This window comes from Zosterops lateralis (genome assembly GCF_965231275.1).
Source record: "Zosterops lateralis genome assembly, chromosome: 12".
In the NCBI taxonomy this organism is placed as follows: domain Eukaryota; kingdom Metazoa; phylum Chordata; class Aves; order Passeriformes; family Zosteropidae; genus Zosterops; species Zosterops lateralis.
The window spans coordinates 17,506,539-17,526,894 of NC_139772.1; positions in this window are offsets into that span (position 1 = coordinate 17,506,539).

Here is a 20,356-nt window from a genome sequence, read left to right on the forward strand (position 1 = left end):
GCCTTGAAACTTAAACAAAAGTAATTCTTGTGTGTGTATTTTATACACAAAATTAACCAGAAATGAACTACAAAGGACTTCTTTCATCAGTACCATTAAAAAAAAAAGATTAATATTACAAATTACAACAGGATTAATATTAAAATTACTCCAGTGCACGTACAGACAGCGAAGGGATGGGGCATCATCTTCAGCTGTGCCAGGGGAGGCTCAGCTGGGACAGCAGCAGGAATTTGTGCATGGAAAGGGTGCTCAGGCCTTGGCAGGGGCTGCCCAGGGAGCTTTGGAGTGCCCATCCCTGGAGGTGTCCCAGGAAGGGCTGGAGGTGGCCCTGAGTGCTCTGGGCTGGGGACAAGGTGGGCATTGAGCTGGAACTCCATACTCTCAGAAGTGTTTTCCAACCACGAAGATTCTGGGATTCTATAAATAGTTTTGTAGTGCAAGTCAAATCCACATCTAACTTAGCATGAGTTATAATTCATCTACCCATAAATGGAACAGCAGTTCAGGAAAATAATGTGCATTTCCTTTGAGGTTAAAGATGTCCTAGGGAAAAATAACATGGCAGAGTCATAAAACAAAACAAGGGGGAGGAAAACTTGTACTACACAAAGTAGAATGTTTTCAATCCATCTTGATTGATGGTTCAAAACAAGGGATTGAAAGCAAAATATATTAAATTTCAGTACACAACAATGGTCAAACTTCTCTTCCACAGGGCATATTCAGACTTGCAAATAAACACAAATAGTCATTAAAAGTTTGTATTTAACATACTGCACTTAGTAACTTTGAATTGAGCAAAATCCCTGAATACAAAAAGCAATTAAATGCAAAGAAAATACAAGATTGCTGTAGTCTTTTTCTCTTCAATAATATATGATTTTTTTGGTATGATTTTGTGAGACAGTTTCAGCTGGATCCCCTTTGTGACTCTCAGAATTATTAATATGACGTGCTGGTTTTGAAAGCATTTGGTAAATGTGCCAACACACAAATTAAATACACTACAGACTATGGCAATAACATATTGATTATTCTTTTCTGACAATAAATTTTGTCTTAAAAATGAGTACATTCCCATGGACACATACTAATGGAAACAATCCATGGAGGAATACAGAGCGTGATCTGTATTGACCGGGGAGGTCAAGGGGTTTTTCAGGACTTCAGTAATTTTAAACCAGTCTCTGGAAAAATACAGCCAACAGGCAGGTCCCTTTAAACAAAATATTTTGCCTTCTTAACCATAAAAAGCATGAAAATATTAAATCCTCGATTAGAGAGCAATTATTTTTTTTTTAAGTACTGAAAGTAATCCCTGTAGCTGCTCTTTAACAGCACTATAAGCATCAGTGATAATGCTTTTGGAAACATAGAAAGAACGTGACAGACATTTGGGATAAAAAGTTACTCCAATGTTTATTTTTAGTTCCACGAACTTTTATGCAGATAACTATTCTTTTAGAAAATATCTTTTCTATCAGCTGTAAGGAAGGATCAGTCTACTCTAACTACTGTTTAAAGTGCAGCTCCAAACTTTCTGTAATCATTTTCTGAATTGGTACAATTTTATGATAGAAATATCCCGAAGTTCTTAAAAAAAAAATAAAATTGAAAACATGATTTTCTATTTTCAGTGCACCTGACTAATCTCCCAGTGGAAGAGCTGGATAAATAAAGAGAAAAATAATACAACCTTTCCACTGTTCCCACTGAAGCAGCCTAGTCAGTGATCAAACATAACTTCGTTACACGCCGCAGAAGCTTAACAACTTGTAAGTAATGAAGAATCTATATTTTCCAGTTTACCAACATTTAAGGAACATCTGCCTCCTAAACACCTTGATATAAGGGAAAAAAATATTTTTCTTTGATACTCCAACAAAATCAGATGGTGTGTGGTAATGAGGCAGAAATATCCACTTCATGGAGGCACCCAAGGAACACAACCAGAGGCTGAGGAAGACTAAAAGATAAAGCTGTAGGTTTAAAGAAAAAAATGGATTATTCCTTAAAACGAAGAGAATTAAACATATCAATTTGAAAATGCAACCATATTTTGGCACAGCCATGTTAAAAGCCTGACTTTCAGTAGCACCACATTAACAGCAGCATTGGAATCCCACTAACAAAATCAGTCCATCCATTGGTGTAGCAACAAAAGGAGGCATTTGAGTAAGAAATAGCTCCTGTTTTTTCTAGCATTTACAAAGACTTTTTCCTGTAAAAATACTAAAGAAAGAAATCTGAATACCATATTCCAGAAAATATGAATATTGTGACTATTTCTGAATGGAACAGATCCACTGACTGTTTCATTTCTTTATATTCTTGTCCAAGTCCCAAAAAGTAGTTTCTCAACCCTTCAATAGAAAAAGCTGATATTTTAAAAATATGAAATAAAAATCTTTACATTTTTAGTAGAACTATTACAAGAGGACTAATTAAAACTAAAAAGTATAAAAATAGTGAAAGATATTTAAACTCTTCTACATTCTTTACCTTGAAGAGAAAGAACAGAATAAGAATTATCTATGTGAATTTAAATTGGAAATGAAATGTTTCATCTCCCAAATACGCAGGGAAACACAAAGAACAGAATTGGAAATGAGACCACTAATGAATATTTTACTGAAAATTTAGACACAAATGTATGTCCTTCCAATATCCCTATGACTTTAGTATATTGTATTATTGTAATTTTTAACTTGAAAATTATTGGCAAATCTGTTTATTTAAACCAATTTTTAACTAAATCTGTGACAATAGGGGATGTAAAGAGAAATACCAGCTCTTGCTTTCTCTTTCCAAGTACTCACTGAAATCACCCACCACATCTCAGGCCCAGGAGTGCTGTAAATGACCCCTGTGGTGTGATCCCATTCCTGTTCCAGCCACTGGAGATCTCGTGTAGACAATTCATCACTATAGGAATCAAAAAACCCTCTATATTTATTCCTATTCTTCTGCTGCTTTTCACAACTCCTTTCCTTTACAGTCCTCTAAACTTCAGGGAATCTACTTAAATTCCCCTTTTCCTTCAGAACACAATTTAGGAAGAACACTACATTTGGTATTCCTGAATTCTCAATGTGTAATGGAAAGAATTTTCAAATCTCACTGAAAAGACTCCAAAAATGCATCTCCACATATTTTCATTTTGCATATCAATCCATAATGTCATTCTAACCATAATTTGAATTTTTTTCCTGCCTCTTTTTCAAGCTATAGAACTAAAACAGAAGCTTTGCTTTTCAAGCACAACTGAGCCAATTAAGAGATCTAAATTACTGGATAATTGATCGTGTTTTGACCTTTGAGAACTAATTTAGGGAGTAAAATGGCAGATCATTAGCAGCTCAAGAAAATAAATTCTGTCTGAAAATCATATTAATCCTTCGTGCAAAATAAGTATTTAAATGTCCATGTGGCTTATTTAACACTTTTGTGCACTTTTCATCTTTTACACATTAAAAAAAATTAAATTCTATTATTTTTAATTTATAGATATTTTAATCTTAGGCTTATTCTCAATGGTGTTCAGGGGTATCTACCAAAATTAAGAAAATTTAATAGACTTATAGGACAGTTTGGGTTGGGAGGGACATTAGAGCTCATCCAGCCCCACCCAGCCATGGGCAGGGACACCTCCCACTGTCCCAGGCTGCTCCAAGTTCCAATGTCCAACCTGGCCTTGGGCACTGCCAGGGATCCAGGGGCAGCCACAGCTTCTCTGGGCACCCTGTGCCAGGGCCTGCCCACCCTGCCAGGGAACAATTCCTGCCCAAGATCCCATCCAGCCCTGCCCTCTGCCACTGGCAGCCATTCCCTGGGGCCTGGCCCTCCAGATCCTGAGGAATTGTCTCTCTCCATCTTTCCTGCAGCTCCTTCAGGCCCTGCAAGGCCACCCTGAGCTCAGCCCAAAGCTTCTCCTGTCCAGGTGAACAATCCCAGCTGGGCCAGCCTTTCCTCCCAGCAGAGCTGTGACACTGTTTTACACCACAACAACACAGACTCTGAACTTCAGAAGGTTGAAAATAACTCTTTTATTTTTGGGATGTGTCTTTCTTATATCCTATTTTACACAGACCAATCTGATTGGTGACAAAAAGATGAACTTCTTCAATTACATTGGTCAGACCAGAGGGACATCAAGAACAAGTCCTTCTTAGGAAAAGGAATGAAAAACAAAGTTACAACTACAAAAACATATCTTTTGTTTACAGAAAATTCTCTGGGAAAAGAATTTCATAAAACCAAAACATTTCAGGCACAAACCAGGGCTACAGAGCTGCTCCATCCCTCTGCTCATCCTTGTGATATTTCCACTGAAGCAATTTCTGTCCCCACCTTTGGGTGCCACATGTGCCACTTTCCTGACAAGCACCATTTCCATCCTGACTGCTGTGAGGACAACCTGTGTGACCTTGGTGCACACACTCACAATTCCTGTGGTCACTCTGCAGCACAGAATTAATTCACTCTGCTCCTTGTCCCACCCCTTGGGCTCATTCCCACAGCTCCCAGTGCCACTGCAGGGCAGCCCCAGCAATCCAAGCTGCTGACTTCCCCTCTGGATTATCCCGGATTGTCTGAGGGGAGCTTCATGGCAGCAGGATTTCTCTTCAGCTGTGAGAAAAACATTGTTTTTTCTCTCCTGTACACTGGGCTCAGAAGGGTACAAGAGCAGCAGAAACTAATCGCCGTGGTTGTACATGCAGAGTACAGTGAGTCCCCTCGTTTTTTTTATCTTGAAGGTAGCTTAATAGTTTGAGAACAGAGTCTTATTAATGTAAATGAAGCTCTAATAGCATATTGCATGAAATTCTTTTTATTAAGCATTTCTTTGGAAAACAGCCTACAAACTGGATTAATCCACTGCACTGTATTTCCTGTAAGCACCTAGCCAAAGTGACTTTTAAAACAGATTGCTGAGTAAACTTTAAAGTAGCCAATAAAGATACCTCTGCTGTAAAAAAAAAAAAAAAAAAAAAAAAAAAAAAGTGTTTCATATGTAGTTAATTTCACACTTATTTGCACTGGAAAATTAAATTTTTACTTATCAACATGCCACAGAAATACTGAGGGAAACTCTGCTCTGATGTTCTACACAGCACTTTTTGCTTTAGGCAAACTATAATACAATTAATTGACAATTAGGAAGCTGACATTATAATCCTGGTAATATTGTCTAATTCTCCAGTGGCACTGTCCACACGGCCAGTCCATTTCATCACGAAGAACAAAAAGATTTGTTTGCAGTGCCTAAGAATGCACCTTAAATTCCTGGATTATTTTCTGAAATAGTGTCAAGGAACACTAATCATTTGTGTGGTTTTGGAAATGATGCCTTAGGCCTGTCATTCCTGGGCACTACACATTCTCTTTAGCTATAAGGAGAAAGAAAATAGGATTGAGCATCTGTGAGTGACACTAACACCTTACACTGGCTCATTATCTACTTAAAATGAGAAGAAAAAGTGAAAATATTTTCTGGGCAAAACCAAAGAAAAATTGATTGTCTGTAATTTAAAACAAAATGGTGTGGACTATTTCTAGACAAAGTTTAGGGGGCTGCCTTCATCAGACTGAAAATCTGCTTTATTTTCAGATAGATTTCAAATCAAGAGACATTCATAATTTCTTGCTAGATTTCAAATGTGCTTCAAGTTGCAAATATTACTGAGACTTGTTTTTCTGTTTCTTGTCCTGAGGCTTTTCTCATATAACAAGTGTAATACCCAACATATTTTAAATTAACTCCCCCTGACAAAACTCGAGTTTATCATGTAGACCAATCAAGACTTAAGTGCAGTGGACAATGATGCAAGTCTGATTACTTTTCAACAGTCTACCAGTAATTTCTTATGCATTTTTCTTCTTAAATATTGAATCAAGCATCAAGAATAAATCCTGTTACAAATTTGCCTCCGTGCCTTAAAGAGGGCATCCATTAGAGCCCCTAAAATACAATGGCTACTTTAAATTCCTGGGAAAGTATCAGAAGTACAGAAAGTATCAGAAACTACTGAAAAATTCTGTCTTCCAGAGCTGTACACTGCTAATGGTAGATCCCAAGGGGATGATCTCAAGCTCTGTCTGTGCAGGGCCAGGGGCTCTCCCCCATGATCTCTGTGCCTCCCTTCCAACCCAGGATATTCCACGTTCTGTGATTTATCCCCAAGCTGAAAGTAACACCAAGTCCATAAATCATTCTGTGATCTGCTTCCAGACCACACAACAGCTGAACTTTCAGGCCCATTTAATCAGTTGATGCCTTAAATTTTAGCTTTCATGTTTTTTCATGATACCTGACTACAATACAGTACTACTGTTAGGTGTTTATTACTGTTGTTCCTTATTACTATTATTATTAGATATTTATCTATTATTAGATATTTACTGTTGTTAGATATTTACTGCTAATAGATATTTATCTATGGTTAGATGTTTATTATTGTTAGTTGGTTACTATTGTTAGATACTTATTTGTTATTGAATACCAATTATTAGTAGATATTTAGAATAGAGACTCAACAAGGAAAAGGCCTTGTCAAGCCTCTAAAATGGGGGAAATTATGCCCTAAGTTGTAGCTTTCATGTATTTCAGGTTCTGTGCTGCCCAGGGGTGCAGTTCTGAGCTCACAGTCAGTGTCACTCAGCTCTGCACAGAGCAGGGACACAAAACAAATCCTTTTCCTGCTGAGGACCAAGGACAACTTTCGGCCCAAAAGCACAAACAAGGGTGGCTGAAAGGAGGAGGAAGAAGGATGGGACCTCATGACCTGAAGCTGGAATTGGACAAGGACCAAACATACAAATGGACCAAAACTTAGAAAAGTGTGAGACCTCATCACTGGAGGTCCATTTTTTTGTGACCATTTTGGGCCCACCTTGGGTGTAGCCTTGGCCAGGCTCTGTCCTGCCCAAGGTGTATCTTGGAGGCCTTTCAATAAATACCCACTTTATTCTCTGGCTCTGTCCAGTCTCTGTTTCAGGTCAGCCTTCCTAAGGAATCACATTAATAAGCCAATCCCACTGGGAAAGAACTCCATTCTCCTGGCTGCTCTCCCTGACCCCTTGTCCCTGAGAGTTTCTGCCATGCTGTGCTGAGCAGTCCTGAACAGACACTTGCAGGTGCAGGTTCCAAGAGGAAATGGTGAGATTTTGTTTTCTCAGCAATGATCCACATTTGCAACAGGCCTTCCCTGAGTACCCTTGTGGGACACAGATACTGCCTTCTTGGAAAGGGTCCTGCATTCACTCAATCCTAAAACACTCCTAAGAAAACGGATCTTTGTTTCTGACAATTTACCAGCCTAAGTCTGCTGCTCCTTAAAGTTTTAGGAAAACAAATTAAAGACAGACTTTCCACCCCTATATTCTCTATTTTCAATGAATACATATTAAAAAGTAAAAGTCAAAAGATTTGTCAAAAGTTCTGCAACATCTTATAAACAGTGTGCGGCACTCCCTGTAAACAGGCAGTATAAATATTGGCTGACTCACACTGCCTACTGCTTATCTGAAAGTAAAAAGCTTATCTTGTATGTAAGTAAACATTCTTTTACTGTCTTCCATTGATGCCAAATGATAAAATAGAAACCCAGCCTGGAGGAGCCCTCTCAATTTTAAAAGGCTTTAGAAGATCTGAAAAATCCAGATGTGAGATGCTCAAGGCAAAGGGGTGCAGCAAACCAGCTTGTCCCCTCACTGCATAACACTCAGAAAAGTGTCATAATGGATTGCTTGAGGGATATTTTCTATATATTCCCAGTGGTTTTACTGTTCCCACGCAGTAAACACAGAGGAATTATAAAAGGTTATCAATTATGAGTAACCACCATGCACATTGTTACTCAATTCTGCAATGCTACTTACATTATTTAAATAATTCCATTTTGCTTTTGTTTCCAGAGTTGCTAGTTGGAATAGATCTTTCACTAAATGTGTTTTCTTTGATTTTTATTGTTTTACATTGAAACTATTCAGAAATTTCTATTAAAGAAGAATCATTAATTCAAGTATAACTAAATCAGGACTGGCTGCTGATTTCAAGTATAAGCAAAAGTGCTGCAAGTGAGGCCTAGTAGTTTATGACCACAAATAGTGGGAGATCTGTAGGTGGAAAACAGTTGAAATACAAATAATTACTAATATTTACAATGCAAATCAACAGTGCCATGATTGTCATATTTGCAATCATCCTTACAGAACTGGCTGTCATGAATGTAAACACCCATGTCTTACAAGACTTAATTTCTCTTCTCAAAGTGTCAGATGCTACTCTTCTTTTGATATATTTATTTTTCTTTGAGAGCTCTTTATTTTATTTTGTTAACTGGGAAAAATTATTCTCTTTCATAATTTCATTAGAACACCATGGAGCCAGAGATTCATTTATCAGTGTCTCTATCAATCTAATGTTTTTAATGTTTTGTTCAGCACAATTAGCCTTTGTTTACTTTGCATAAAGGTAGGAGGTTTTGCATTTTCCCTAATCTTACTTGTTTTTACTCTTTCCCTGCACATATAAATCATCAATACTGGATAAATCACCAATACTACACAAATAAAACAGTCTTGTGGATGTTAAACATTGAATATTTTCTCTCATACTCTTCACACACAACTGCTCTCACCTTGCTTCTCTGTTGGATGGTACCATATACAAACCTGGTTCTAAAAGCAAAGCCTTTCCTGGCACTGCCATACTACTCCCCATGTGACAACCTCTCCTGACTGCCATTCCCACATCTTTCAACAAATCCCCTCACTCCAAATCCTCTCTAGGGGAACTCCAAGATATCACTTTTGGATATCATCTATTTTTTTCTAACTATCAGTTCAGATAGAAATTCATCAGAAGAGAATACTTCACACTACCTTTGTCCAGAAAGAATTTCAGCATTCAATTCAATTAAAGAAAAATTATATTATCTGTCTGTTTCTCCTCTCTCCTCAGTAGAAGCAGACAAGGAAGATAAGTGAGGGCAGGAAAGAGATGGAGAAAAAAGCCACAAAGGTTATAATAAGGAATATTTTGTGGGCTTCTCTCTTTTTCTCCTCCCCTCTTCTACTATTCTAAGTTGACCTGGAGAAAGTGACAGACAAGGAAGTAGAGTAACCCTAATGCAAGGATGTTAAAGTGCCATGTATTATTTTATGACACCTGACTGGGGCAAGTGATGCTTTAAGGGGTTTAGGGGAAGAAAGCTCGAAAATAACATTGAGAAAATTACTCAGAATTTCTGCTTTTATTGGAAAACATCGTTTCCCCTGGAGACAGTAGAGAATCCCAGAGTCCCGGGATGGGTGAGGCTGTCATGGCCCCCCAGGGGCTCCTCTGGTGCCACCTCCCTGCTCCAGCAGGGCCATCCCAGAGCACAGGGCACAGCAGTGTGTGCACAGGGCTCTGCAATATCCCCAGGGAGGAGCCTGCACAGCCTCTGGGCACAATCTGCTCAGGGCTGGGCACTGCCAGGGCACAACTTGTGCCTCCTGTGCAGGGGCAGCTCCTGGGCTCAGCCCTGCCCGTGGCTCTGGGGCCATTGCTGGGCCTGGAGCAGTGTTTTTACCTTTTCAGAGCTGTTTTTCCAGTTCCCCAGTGCACTGTCCTTAGTGCTCCCACAGTGCTTCTTTCCTCCTTTCAGTTTTTAAGTGTGTAATTCTTGACTGCAAACCTGTAGCTAATTAACTAAGGACTAATAAGAGCACAACAGGAATACAGTGCTAAATAACTTTGTTCAAACAGACTCGTATGGTCCAATAGACATTTTGAACACACTTTCTCTCCACAAGTTAAACTAAAGAAGACCTCTGCTCTCTGTCTCCCTGTCTGTGTGTACACAGACTGCTGAGACAGACAGGAAAATTGAACAAAACACCAGTTCAGCTCTAACACAAATGACAAAGTCAAATAACGATATTCTAAAGACCTTTCACTGTATTAGGCAGTCTGAGATTTCATAAAGGATCCAAAGACCACAGAATTCTGCTGCTTTTTCTCTGCAAGACCATCATCCTTTATATTTTTTTCTTCTATACATGTTTCACATTTCATGAATTATGTGCATTATTACAGTGTCTGCAGGTCCTGCTTGTGATCAGCTCTTCAAGCTACCAGACCTTGAACTTCACAGTTCTGAACTTCCAGGTCCCCAGGTGCTTTTAAAAAAAGTTCGTCTTGTCCCATTTAGATTAAAATCAATTACTGGGTAATTCATAGCAATAAAAGAAAATTCTAGCAAACTAGAAGCCCTGTCATTTTACTGATTCTTAATCTCAGCTGAACTTTTTTTTTTTTTTTTTTTTTTTTCAATTTATTTCATTTATTCTATGAAAATAGTAGCCAATTCCTGAGTGACCAAATAGGCATGTCCATGGGCAGACCTGTGGCAGCAATTTAATGAAGGATATAAAATCATACCAAACTCTGGTGCAGTGTCCATTAGGAGCAGAGGATAACTTTGTTAGAACCTCAGTCCAACAATGCTTATGAGATCACACTAAGCACTTTAAGGAGCTTAACCATTGTTCACAGAGTAGACCAGGCCAGCAGGGATTTCAACGTGTAATTTGAGTGTGGTTAGATATTGCCTCTGAGGTTCACATATCCCTCTAATGACTTCCATTTATTTGCACTAAGAAATATCCTGCTGTGGCTCAAAAAACCATCTTGCTCACAATTATATCTGAAAGTCAAGAAAGCTGCACATCATTTCAAAACCTGAGGTGTATAAACAGTACTAACAGTAACAAAGTTGGGAATTAGGACTACAGTGGCAGGGAATTCAAACTCAGGAAAGCAATGTCTGTGAGAAAGTAGAAATCCTTTAGATGCTCTACTCTAACAAATGCAGCTCTCATAAGAGCACTACAGAAATTATGTACTTTTAAATACTTGAGATCTCTAATGGACTGTGCTGACCAGAGCACAAATCCCCCACCATTTTTTTTAAATTGCATTTTAAAGCAATTTATTCTTATTACTTGATTTCTTAACGGTACAGTAGCAGCTAAAACTCCTGATTAAGGATTGAGAACAAAGGTGAAAAGATATCAGTTGCACATCACTGTACTCCTACATTGCCTTTTGTGATAAAAATATTCTCTGTGTATGTTCATGTGCACATATGAAACATCAAGCTTTGCTTCTAACTGGTACTTTTTGAGTGTATTTTACCCCTTTTTTTCTTAAAACTTAAACAGAAAGTATCAAAAAACTCCTCGTGCACCCAGGATTGAGGGATCTAAAACGCTAATATTGACAACTTTCTGTCCTAACAGGAAGCATTTCAATTCAGCCTCTGCATAGAATCTAGAAATATACTAAAATAGGGCAAGAGTGAAAACATTCTCTGTTACCTTTTATTTACCAACTAATCATTCCCAGTTTGTCTTCTGGAGCCAGCTGCCCTAAATTATAACAAAGTCTCAGCTCTTCAACACTTCTATAACTGCGCTTTCAAGTCAACTACAAGCAAAGTCTCATATTTCTTAGGGGATAAAGATCTTTGTTTAGGCATTCTGGAAAGTAATACCTGGTTTTTGGATCCAGGGGATATGGGGGATAAATCCTGATCTGCTCCAGTGTGTCAAAGTTGAGGTGTTCCAAAATATAATACGAGTTTTAGTATAAAAAGACATCGACAGCACTGCCAGGATGCATCCATGATTAGACCTTACAGGAGTTTAGGATTCCAACTTTCACAGCCTAAATTAAATGAAGCACCACTTTGGGGGAATAAATCCTTTCATTGACAGGCAATGATTGTGTATTATTAAAATGCAAAAGGGGATGCTACGCTGTGCTATAAAAACCTTCATGGGATTCTGAAGAGTTTTGAAGGCTCTGCCTTGTGATATATGAGGTAATAAACTTCCTGGGTTACCTAAGATGTATCCACAGCCTGGGACCAAGGGCTTTCCTGACTGAAAAAATATGACAGAATGCTGTGATACAAAGTCCTAAACACAACAAAGCTGATTAGGTTCTAATTGACTATTATCTCTCTCATAGACAGATGTATATAGATTTTATATGCCAATGTTTACATTTAGTCAAGAGAAATGAAATTGTCAATGCTGTTAAGTTACAATAAGAAAAAAAAACCCAACCCAGCAAAGATGATTTCAGATCTTTTATTGCCAAGTGTTTGGATCTCAGTTGCTCTCAACAATTCAAAGAGCACTCATAGCTTGCACTGTTTTTATGTTTAATTACAGTAGGATGAATGCAACTCATTCTATTTTGTGTTCCTTATTAATGTCTACAAAGCACTAAGTGTGGCATTATTCCTTGATATCTCCTGGAATGCTGAAGACAACTCAAAAACTTAATTTACCGTTTCCTAAGTTTCCCATTAAAAGCACACGATACACATTGTTTGCTTCCCAACATTCAAATGGCCGCAGGTGGAGCTATATTTTTTAAAACATAAAACTCACAGACTACTCCAGAATTCTGTTTAGAGCATCACAAATGCTCCAGTTGCTGAAGTGAATGAGTTACTGCTCACCAGCTGAGGTCATGTGGAACACACAGCCCCATGTGCAAACCACACCATGAATGAGCTGAATTAGTTGGAGCTGCTGAAAACCAAGTGCACACTCAGAAAAAATCACATTACCTAAAGAAGTTTTAGGTACTATTCTTTCCTTGGAGGTGTGAAATTATTAAAATATTGTATTTTGTAAAGCATTCACAGAGAGATCAACACAATCATTTATCATAGCACTTGACCTCAATCCATTTCAGATAAGGGATGACACATTAACAGACAGGAATAAAATTGGATTTACTCTTTCTTATGAAGTTTAACTATGTGAGAGTGCTTGTGTCCTCTCCAGATCTGGAACACCACCCCAATTCCTGCAGTCATTACCCAAAATGTTTCTGTTTAACCCATATTCTGAGACTAGAGCCTGGCAGTAGGAAAATTTTTGTAAATAATATTTCCATTTAGCATTTTTATTGTAAAAAGAACATTACAGCTTCTGTAGAACTACATAATCTATGGTCAGGGCTTCAGAACTCTCAGGCTTTCCTGAAAGACACGTTTTATGCTGGTTCTTTATGCTGAGGCAGACCTTAAAACAGAAAATTTATTTGTGCAAATGATTCCCCACTGCAACTATAAGAAGTCTGTATCTATGGATATAAAATTTTGCAACCAAACTCAAGTGTTCTAATAAAAATACTAAAAACTGTTAAAAAAAAATACTCCTCTACAAAGGTAAAGCTATCCTGTAGAAAGCTAAGAATAAAGTCTCCTACCTACCCTTTCAGGCAGTAGAATTCACAAATGTATTTAGACTTTGTCAAAGAAAATGCAAAGAGGATGCTACTGTAATTTGAGGTTTTAAAATGACACAAGTTCTAATGCTGAAGCAGATTGTCATATTTTGAGATGGGACAAATGTCTTTCCAGTAGAAAGGTAATATCTCAGATTTATAGAAAAAAAATAAGTAGCTACTAAATTAATTGTAGTGACATTTTCAATTAAACCACAATACTAATGAAAAATATGAGGGGGAAAAATACAAAAGCCCAGTTCTATTTTGTGCAGAGTGGAAACCGAAATAAACTAGAGTTAAAATGAAAGATGAGTTTTACTTGAATTAATAAAAGGAAAAATGCCTCTCAACAAAGAAGTTGTGCCTTCATAAACTCCTACATATCAGCACACTTAAATTTTATTTGATCCCTAAATCTACGTACTTCCAGAAATGTTTTCTGCAGTTTGGTTATATTGCAAAGTAAGATTATATTGCTATTGAGTTCATTTTCTCAGTATATAATGCCAAACCGAGTTGCAGTGTATGACAGATTTATGTCTATAGGCTTGGGAAAAGCAGGAAATAGGAGGTATTTCAATCTACACTGCATGGCAAGACCTCAGAAATAGTTTAAGAAACTTGATGTGTTACATTGTAGGGGAGGGTTCAGCTTCTCCTAAGCCTTGTGTAACCACCACACACATATTTCCAGCAACGTGGTTTAAAACACAATTTTTAAACCTGAGGTGTCTGAGGTGATTTCTCCTGAAAAGCAAACACCTGCTATGCAAGGCCTAAACTGCAGCTCATGGGTAAATTAAAACAAAACAGGGACACAGTTACTGTGAGGACACTTGTGACACATCAATTGATAGGTTGGCATTGTGAAAAAAGCTGATTTTACAATGAATTACCACATATTTCAGTGCTTTTAGCCATGACTACCACACAAACATTGAGGATTATAAAGTGATGCCTTAAGTTATAGCTTTTATGTATTTCAGGTTCTGTGCTGCCCAGGGGTGCAGTTCTGAGCTCACAGTCAGTGTCAGTCAGGTCTCTGCACAGAGCAGGGAGACAAAACAAATCCTTCTCCTGCTGGAGACCAAGGACAACTTTCAGGCCCAAAAGCACAAACAAGGGTGGCTGAAGGGAGGAACAAGAAGGATGGGACCTCACAACCTGGAGCTGTAATTGGACAATTAAACCCCAACATGCAAATGGACCAAAACTTAGAAAAGTGTGAGACCTTGTGACGGGGCTGTCATTTTGTGGCCTTTTGGCATCCACCTTGGGTGTAGCCCTGGCCAGGCTCTGTCCTGCCCAAGGTGGATCCTGGAGGCCTTTCAATAAATATCCACTTTATTCTCCAGCTCTGTCCAGTCTCTCTTTCATATCAGCCTTCCCAAGGCATCAAAAGAAATGAAGTTTTTAGCAACCAACTAGTGCATTGCTATTATTTTGTGCAGTCCTGCAGCTGCACATGTAAAAATCAATTACATTACTGGTGTTGGGTGATGTCTGTGATACAAACTGGCAGCCTCTGTTCAACCCATAAAGAGAAGATATTGGCATCATAGGAAGAATTATCATGACTAGCACTGGGACAGCTTTTCTGGCAATCTCAGCAGAAACTTGAACACTGCAAAAAGAAAATTAAGTTTGAAGGGTCCTCCCTGCTCCTGGAGCTCTGGCAGCCTCGGGGCTGTGCCCATTCCCTGGGGAGCCTGGGCAGTGCCAGCACCCTCTGGGGGAAGCAGAACCTTTCCCTGATCCCCACCCTGACCCTGCTCTGCCCAACTCCAGCCCTTCCCTGGGTGCTGTCCCTGGCCCAGAGCTGCCCCTCGGGAATTGCTGCAGCCCCTGCTGAGCTCTGCCCTCAGCCTGCCTCCCTGCCTACAACCAGCAACCATGGTGAAAGCCATGACCAAAATGAAGCTCAGATTTGGCAGGGAAATCACCTAGACATAAAGGTTGAATCAAGGATTAATGGCACAATGGAGACTTCACTGTGTGGACAACAGTGTCATGCAAAGACATGAAAGACCACAGCTTTCTTCTTCTCCAGGGTTCTCTCAGACATTAAAATAGGCCTTAAAAAAAAAAATGAATGCACCTATATGTTCTGAATATTGACATTTAAAAAGAAAACAACCTTGAAACCTTAAGTCCTACAGAGCAGTTAATCTCTGGCATGATGTGTCCAGCAGCCCCTGAAGTCTCCTCTGTCAGTCACCAGTCCTGTGATGAGAGCACTCACGTTCCCCCTCTGCTCTTCACACAAAACACTTCAGGTGGTTCACTGCCAGCACTAGCAAAGGCCACACTGCTCTGTTTTGTACAGGACAAGCACAGCTACACTGAGGTGATAGCAGACTTAAGGAAATTTGACAATTTTTCAATAAATATACACAGCAGCATCAGGTCAAGTGTCGTTCTTCCAGCTGCTGTACTTCACCTGTGCATCTGCAATTCTGAACTGCATCTTCTGACTCCATTTCCACTATGCTCTGTTTCCATGCACTGCCATCAAAGTACCAAACCAGGAGATATATACTTATATATAAAAATCCTACTATAAAATATTTCTTATCACGTTCATGCAGTTCACTTGTTTCTTAGTGCCTTGCTTTTCTTCTAATTTCTCCTGTGGTGTTAGGTTTTTTTTTTCCTCCTCCTTTTAACATTTTGAAATAAATTAAAAGAAAATAACAATCCCAAAAAGCTCACGCCAGTTGGCAGGGAAATTAAAAATCACAGATTCAAAAGTACTTTCCTAGTTCATGAAAACATCTCTAATGAGACAGATGAAAATATGAATTGCTCCTAATGAGCTCAAAATTGCACATATTTCCTTTAGTTTAATTTTGTAAGCCTTCACAGATATTTTGTGTTATGCTTTATTATAAAACAAGAAGTGGCCACAAGGCTGTGATAACCAATTTGTGAGATTAAAGTACTCAACTTGAATGGTTTCATTAACTTCCAAGCCATGAGTCAGAGTTAGCATAAAATACAATTCCTTTGCTATTCATAGAGGGTCTTACTCTCCAGTGACTTCCAACATTTTGGAGTCATTAGCACCTGAGAAGAAAAACACTGTTATTCCTGACTTGTCAGTGCTGTACTCACTGGCACAGCCATGAAAGGATAATTTACAGCCAAGCTGTGACAAATAATGCCCTAACAAGGGCTGGGTCTGCCCTGTGGGGCTCAGCTGTGGCAGAGCAGCACCAACACAGCCTCTGTGGCAATCTGTGAGAGCTGAAAAAGCAGAGGAAAATTTCTCACAGCATTGCAATACGCTTACACAGACAGAGGTTTGAAACAGAGTTGAATTTTAGGCCTTGAAATATTTGGAGCATAGAAAGTTTCTGAGCTGCAAAAAATATAAATCAAGCAACACTTTTATGCTGTAAGGTGTGTGTGTGGTGTTTATTGATTGGCTTAAGTAGAGGCTTGTGAGCTTTTAGCATTGGCCTATTGGCTAAAAAACTTTTACAAGGCCTTGGAACAAAGAGAACTTTGGCTTCTGTTGTTGGGGTGTGAGTTTTACCATCTTTTATATCCCTGCCTTCACTGAGGCTGAGAATGAAATAAAAAACTCGTGGAACACCTCTCAGTTGCCCTGTCCTCTTATTGGTGATCAGATCCAACAGCAGAAATCCACCCTGCAGTGCCCACTCAGACATTCCAAACAGATTTGGAACAGGGTGAAGCAAAACCAGTGCAAACACCTCATCCAGCTTTTCTGAAGAGAGTTTGAGATGGCTGAGAAGGCACAAGGATTACAGAATTTTATACAAATCTATAAAAAATTACTGAGTAGATCAGAAGTGGGTGCCACTACACTGCAGACAGAAAATGCAAATATGAGATTTGCAAAAGTTCCATGTAGACTCCTATTTTCAGATGTGACTGACTCATGTAATGGAGGTAGGAGAGGGGAGGAAAGGACAATAACACAAAAAAAAAAAAAAGGGGTGAGGAGATAAGAAAGCTGAGACCCCATGCAGACAATGGCCAGTCATAAGGCCCTGGAACATTCTCAGCTCTGAGGTTTCTGTATGAACATTTACACAAGCTAGTGAACTTTACATGAGCTTTTGCTTCAGAAGTGGGTGAAATATGATCCCACTACTGCTCCAAACTACAGAATAGTTCTGGTGCGCCCAAGAAAATAAAGTATATGTGCAACTTGCAGGCAGACTATGCTTTCTCTCCTGTGAGAAACAGAATTTGTGTCTTTAGTAAAACTGAGCTTATCTTTGAGTAAAGTGTTTTAGTATCCAAATCAATTTAGTCTTCACACTGTCATTTGCTGTTAAATCACAGATTTTAAAGGATCACTGCTCTACCACATACCTCAACCTTAACACTTTGGTGAAGAACCTCATTTTCTCACCAGTCCTATGTGAACAGTTTGAGGTGCTGACTACATTGCACTGAGAGGAGAGTCACAAAGTGCTGAGCACAGAAGTGTCTGTATAGCAGGAGCACAGGGCAGCATGGATCATACTCAGCATGGCAACAGAACAGAAGGAAATATCACTTCTGAGAGTCAGAACATAGTCGTGGTTGTCCTGTAAGCACCTAGAGAGGAGAATAATGAAGAGAAAAAACAAACATTTGCAATAAACATCCCAAAACTTTAAAGAGTAATTCTGTGCATGTGTTAAACCTATTTCCAAAATCAACACTTAAGCCAGGCTGAAGCAATGTGATCAGTGGAAGGTGTCTCTGCCCATGGTCTCTTCCCACACAAACCATTCCATGATTCCATAGCTCCCTCTCACCACTGCTGTTTGTTCCTGCTCTCTCCATTCCAGGAACTGAAATAAGGCTTTCTATAACCTTGACATCTCCAAGGACAGTTTAATTACAAGACCAGGGACATCCTTCTCTGTGTGTAAACCCCACCATGGCTGTGTAGCCCAGGCACAGCTGGTTTCTGGTGTCTTCTCTTCCCTACACTTGTAAGACACATCCAGGTGTGACACCAGGGTTTGCGACCAAAGTCCCCTGGAGGCAACAGCTAATGGGTGGAGAGCCAACATAAACCTGGCATCCAGCTCAAATGAACTCAGCTACACCATATCTAAACCATCTTGGTGGCAACTCACAAACTGAGTCCTCTGTCCTTTCCTTTTTCACAGCAGATTTGTTCGTTGCACTAATAATTTTCCTATGAAAATACCACCACTGTACTTACAGTTTTGCTTAGCATTAACAAAGAGAGTGTGCTGTTGACATTCAATATGTGGAAATGTATTTATAAATAATTTACTGATAATCCAATTGCTTTTTGCTGCAGGAATGAGCTCACTAGTGTGGTCCTTTTCTACTCCCAGATTTTATGGGGAGTTTGGTATTTCTATGAGCATATCCCTAATGTGCTACTTGAAAATTCTTTTCATGCTCTAGAAAACACCAATAAAAAAAAAACAACCCAACAACAACCACAAAAACATAGAAAATCTCAGCTGAAAACTGTGGCCTTGGCAAACATTTGTGGATTTTCACAGATCTCCATGGAGTCTTGACTGAACATCAGTCCAACAGATACTATGTGTTATCTCCAAGATCAACTCCTCATATCCTGCATGTTCAGAGTCAGAAAAACCCTCATACTCTGTTTCTGAAAGCTTGATGGCAATTTGAAATCTACTTATTTCTTTTGGGATTTTAAAATATACTTTATAAACTCAAATTTTGGATGTCTTATAAAAGGTAAAATCAAAACAAGCAAAAAAAAACCCCACCCCAAAATATGATGTCTGTCAAGTGATTTATTTCTATCTATCTCCTTCAGCAAGTGGACAAGGTGAAGAATGGCAGAAAAAAGAAAAAATTCACAATTTCTGTGGTTCCTTCTATTAAAATAAAATATTCATTTAAGAAAAATATAAAAGTATAAACTTGGATGAATTATAAATGGATTCCAAACTTTCACAATTTAATTAAAATGGCTTTTCAATAAATCTCCTTACAGTGAAAGCAGCAGCCCAGGACAAAATGCATATGGTTTCTTTTTTAAGACCAGTTACACTTCTTAATTGGTTTCAGAAAATACCCTACTATTGAATCCTATAGAATGAGTGTGTGGCCTTTAAAAACCCTTGTAAATGAGAACTGCTGGCAGAACAATTAGCATTTAAAAGCTAGAATGACCTTAAATCTGTGCATCATTGTGATTCGTTTGGACTTTAATATCAAGTACAGAACCAAAAAATACCTCAGCTGCCAAGAGAAAGAGCTCCCAGCAGCAGGAGAAGGACACTGGGTAATAGGGTGAAGCATGTGCAGTGAAACATAAAGGACAAACCGGTGTGATCAGCTTTGATTTGTGTTGGCTCAGCAGCCAACCAGAAGGGCCTTCCTGGGCACTGAGCGTGCAAAAGGAAGGGAACAAATCTCCTCATTCTGATCTTACATGGGAGAACCATCCTGAAGTGTTTATCCCTATAATGAATTTCAGGTTGCAGAAGGTAATAAACTGGGCATAAATTTTGTTTCCAAGGAGTCACTGGATAACCTGTCAGTGTGCCTGACTCTACTGTGAATCTGATATCATCTAAACAAAATAGATTGAACACTTTACTTATATATATATATATCAGATATAAATGCGTGTGTTATGATTATATATATGAGGTGTCATTTAATTTTAAATATAGTTTGCATATATTGCTTGCAATTATACTAATTCATGTAATAGTCTGCCATTCTGAAATGAGATGACTTCTTATATCTCTAGAAATGACAGCACTGGCTTGGGGTTGGGAGCAGTGGTGTGTTACAGCTGCTGATCATACCAAAATCAGAGATTCTTAAGTCAAAAGCTGAACATTTACATTGGCTGAATTTGCAATTAAAGCAGAATGATGACTACAAGTGTTCTCTATCTGAAGGTGATTGTTTTTAAGCTTAAATTCCTGCATTAAATCTTTTGTTCCAGCTCTCATTCTCATGTTCCAAGCCACACAAAAAATAAACATCGGTAAAGGTTAAATTTATTTCTACGTAGAAATGCCATGTTTTTACTAGATTTTAATAAATATAAATGAGCTA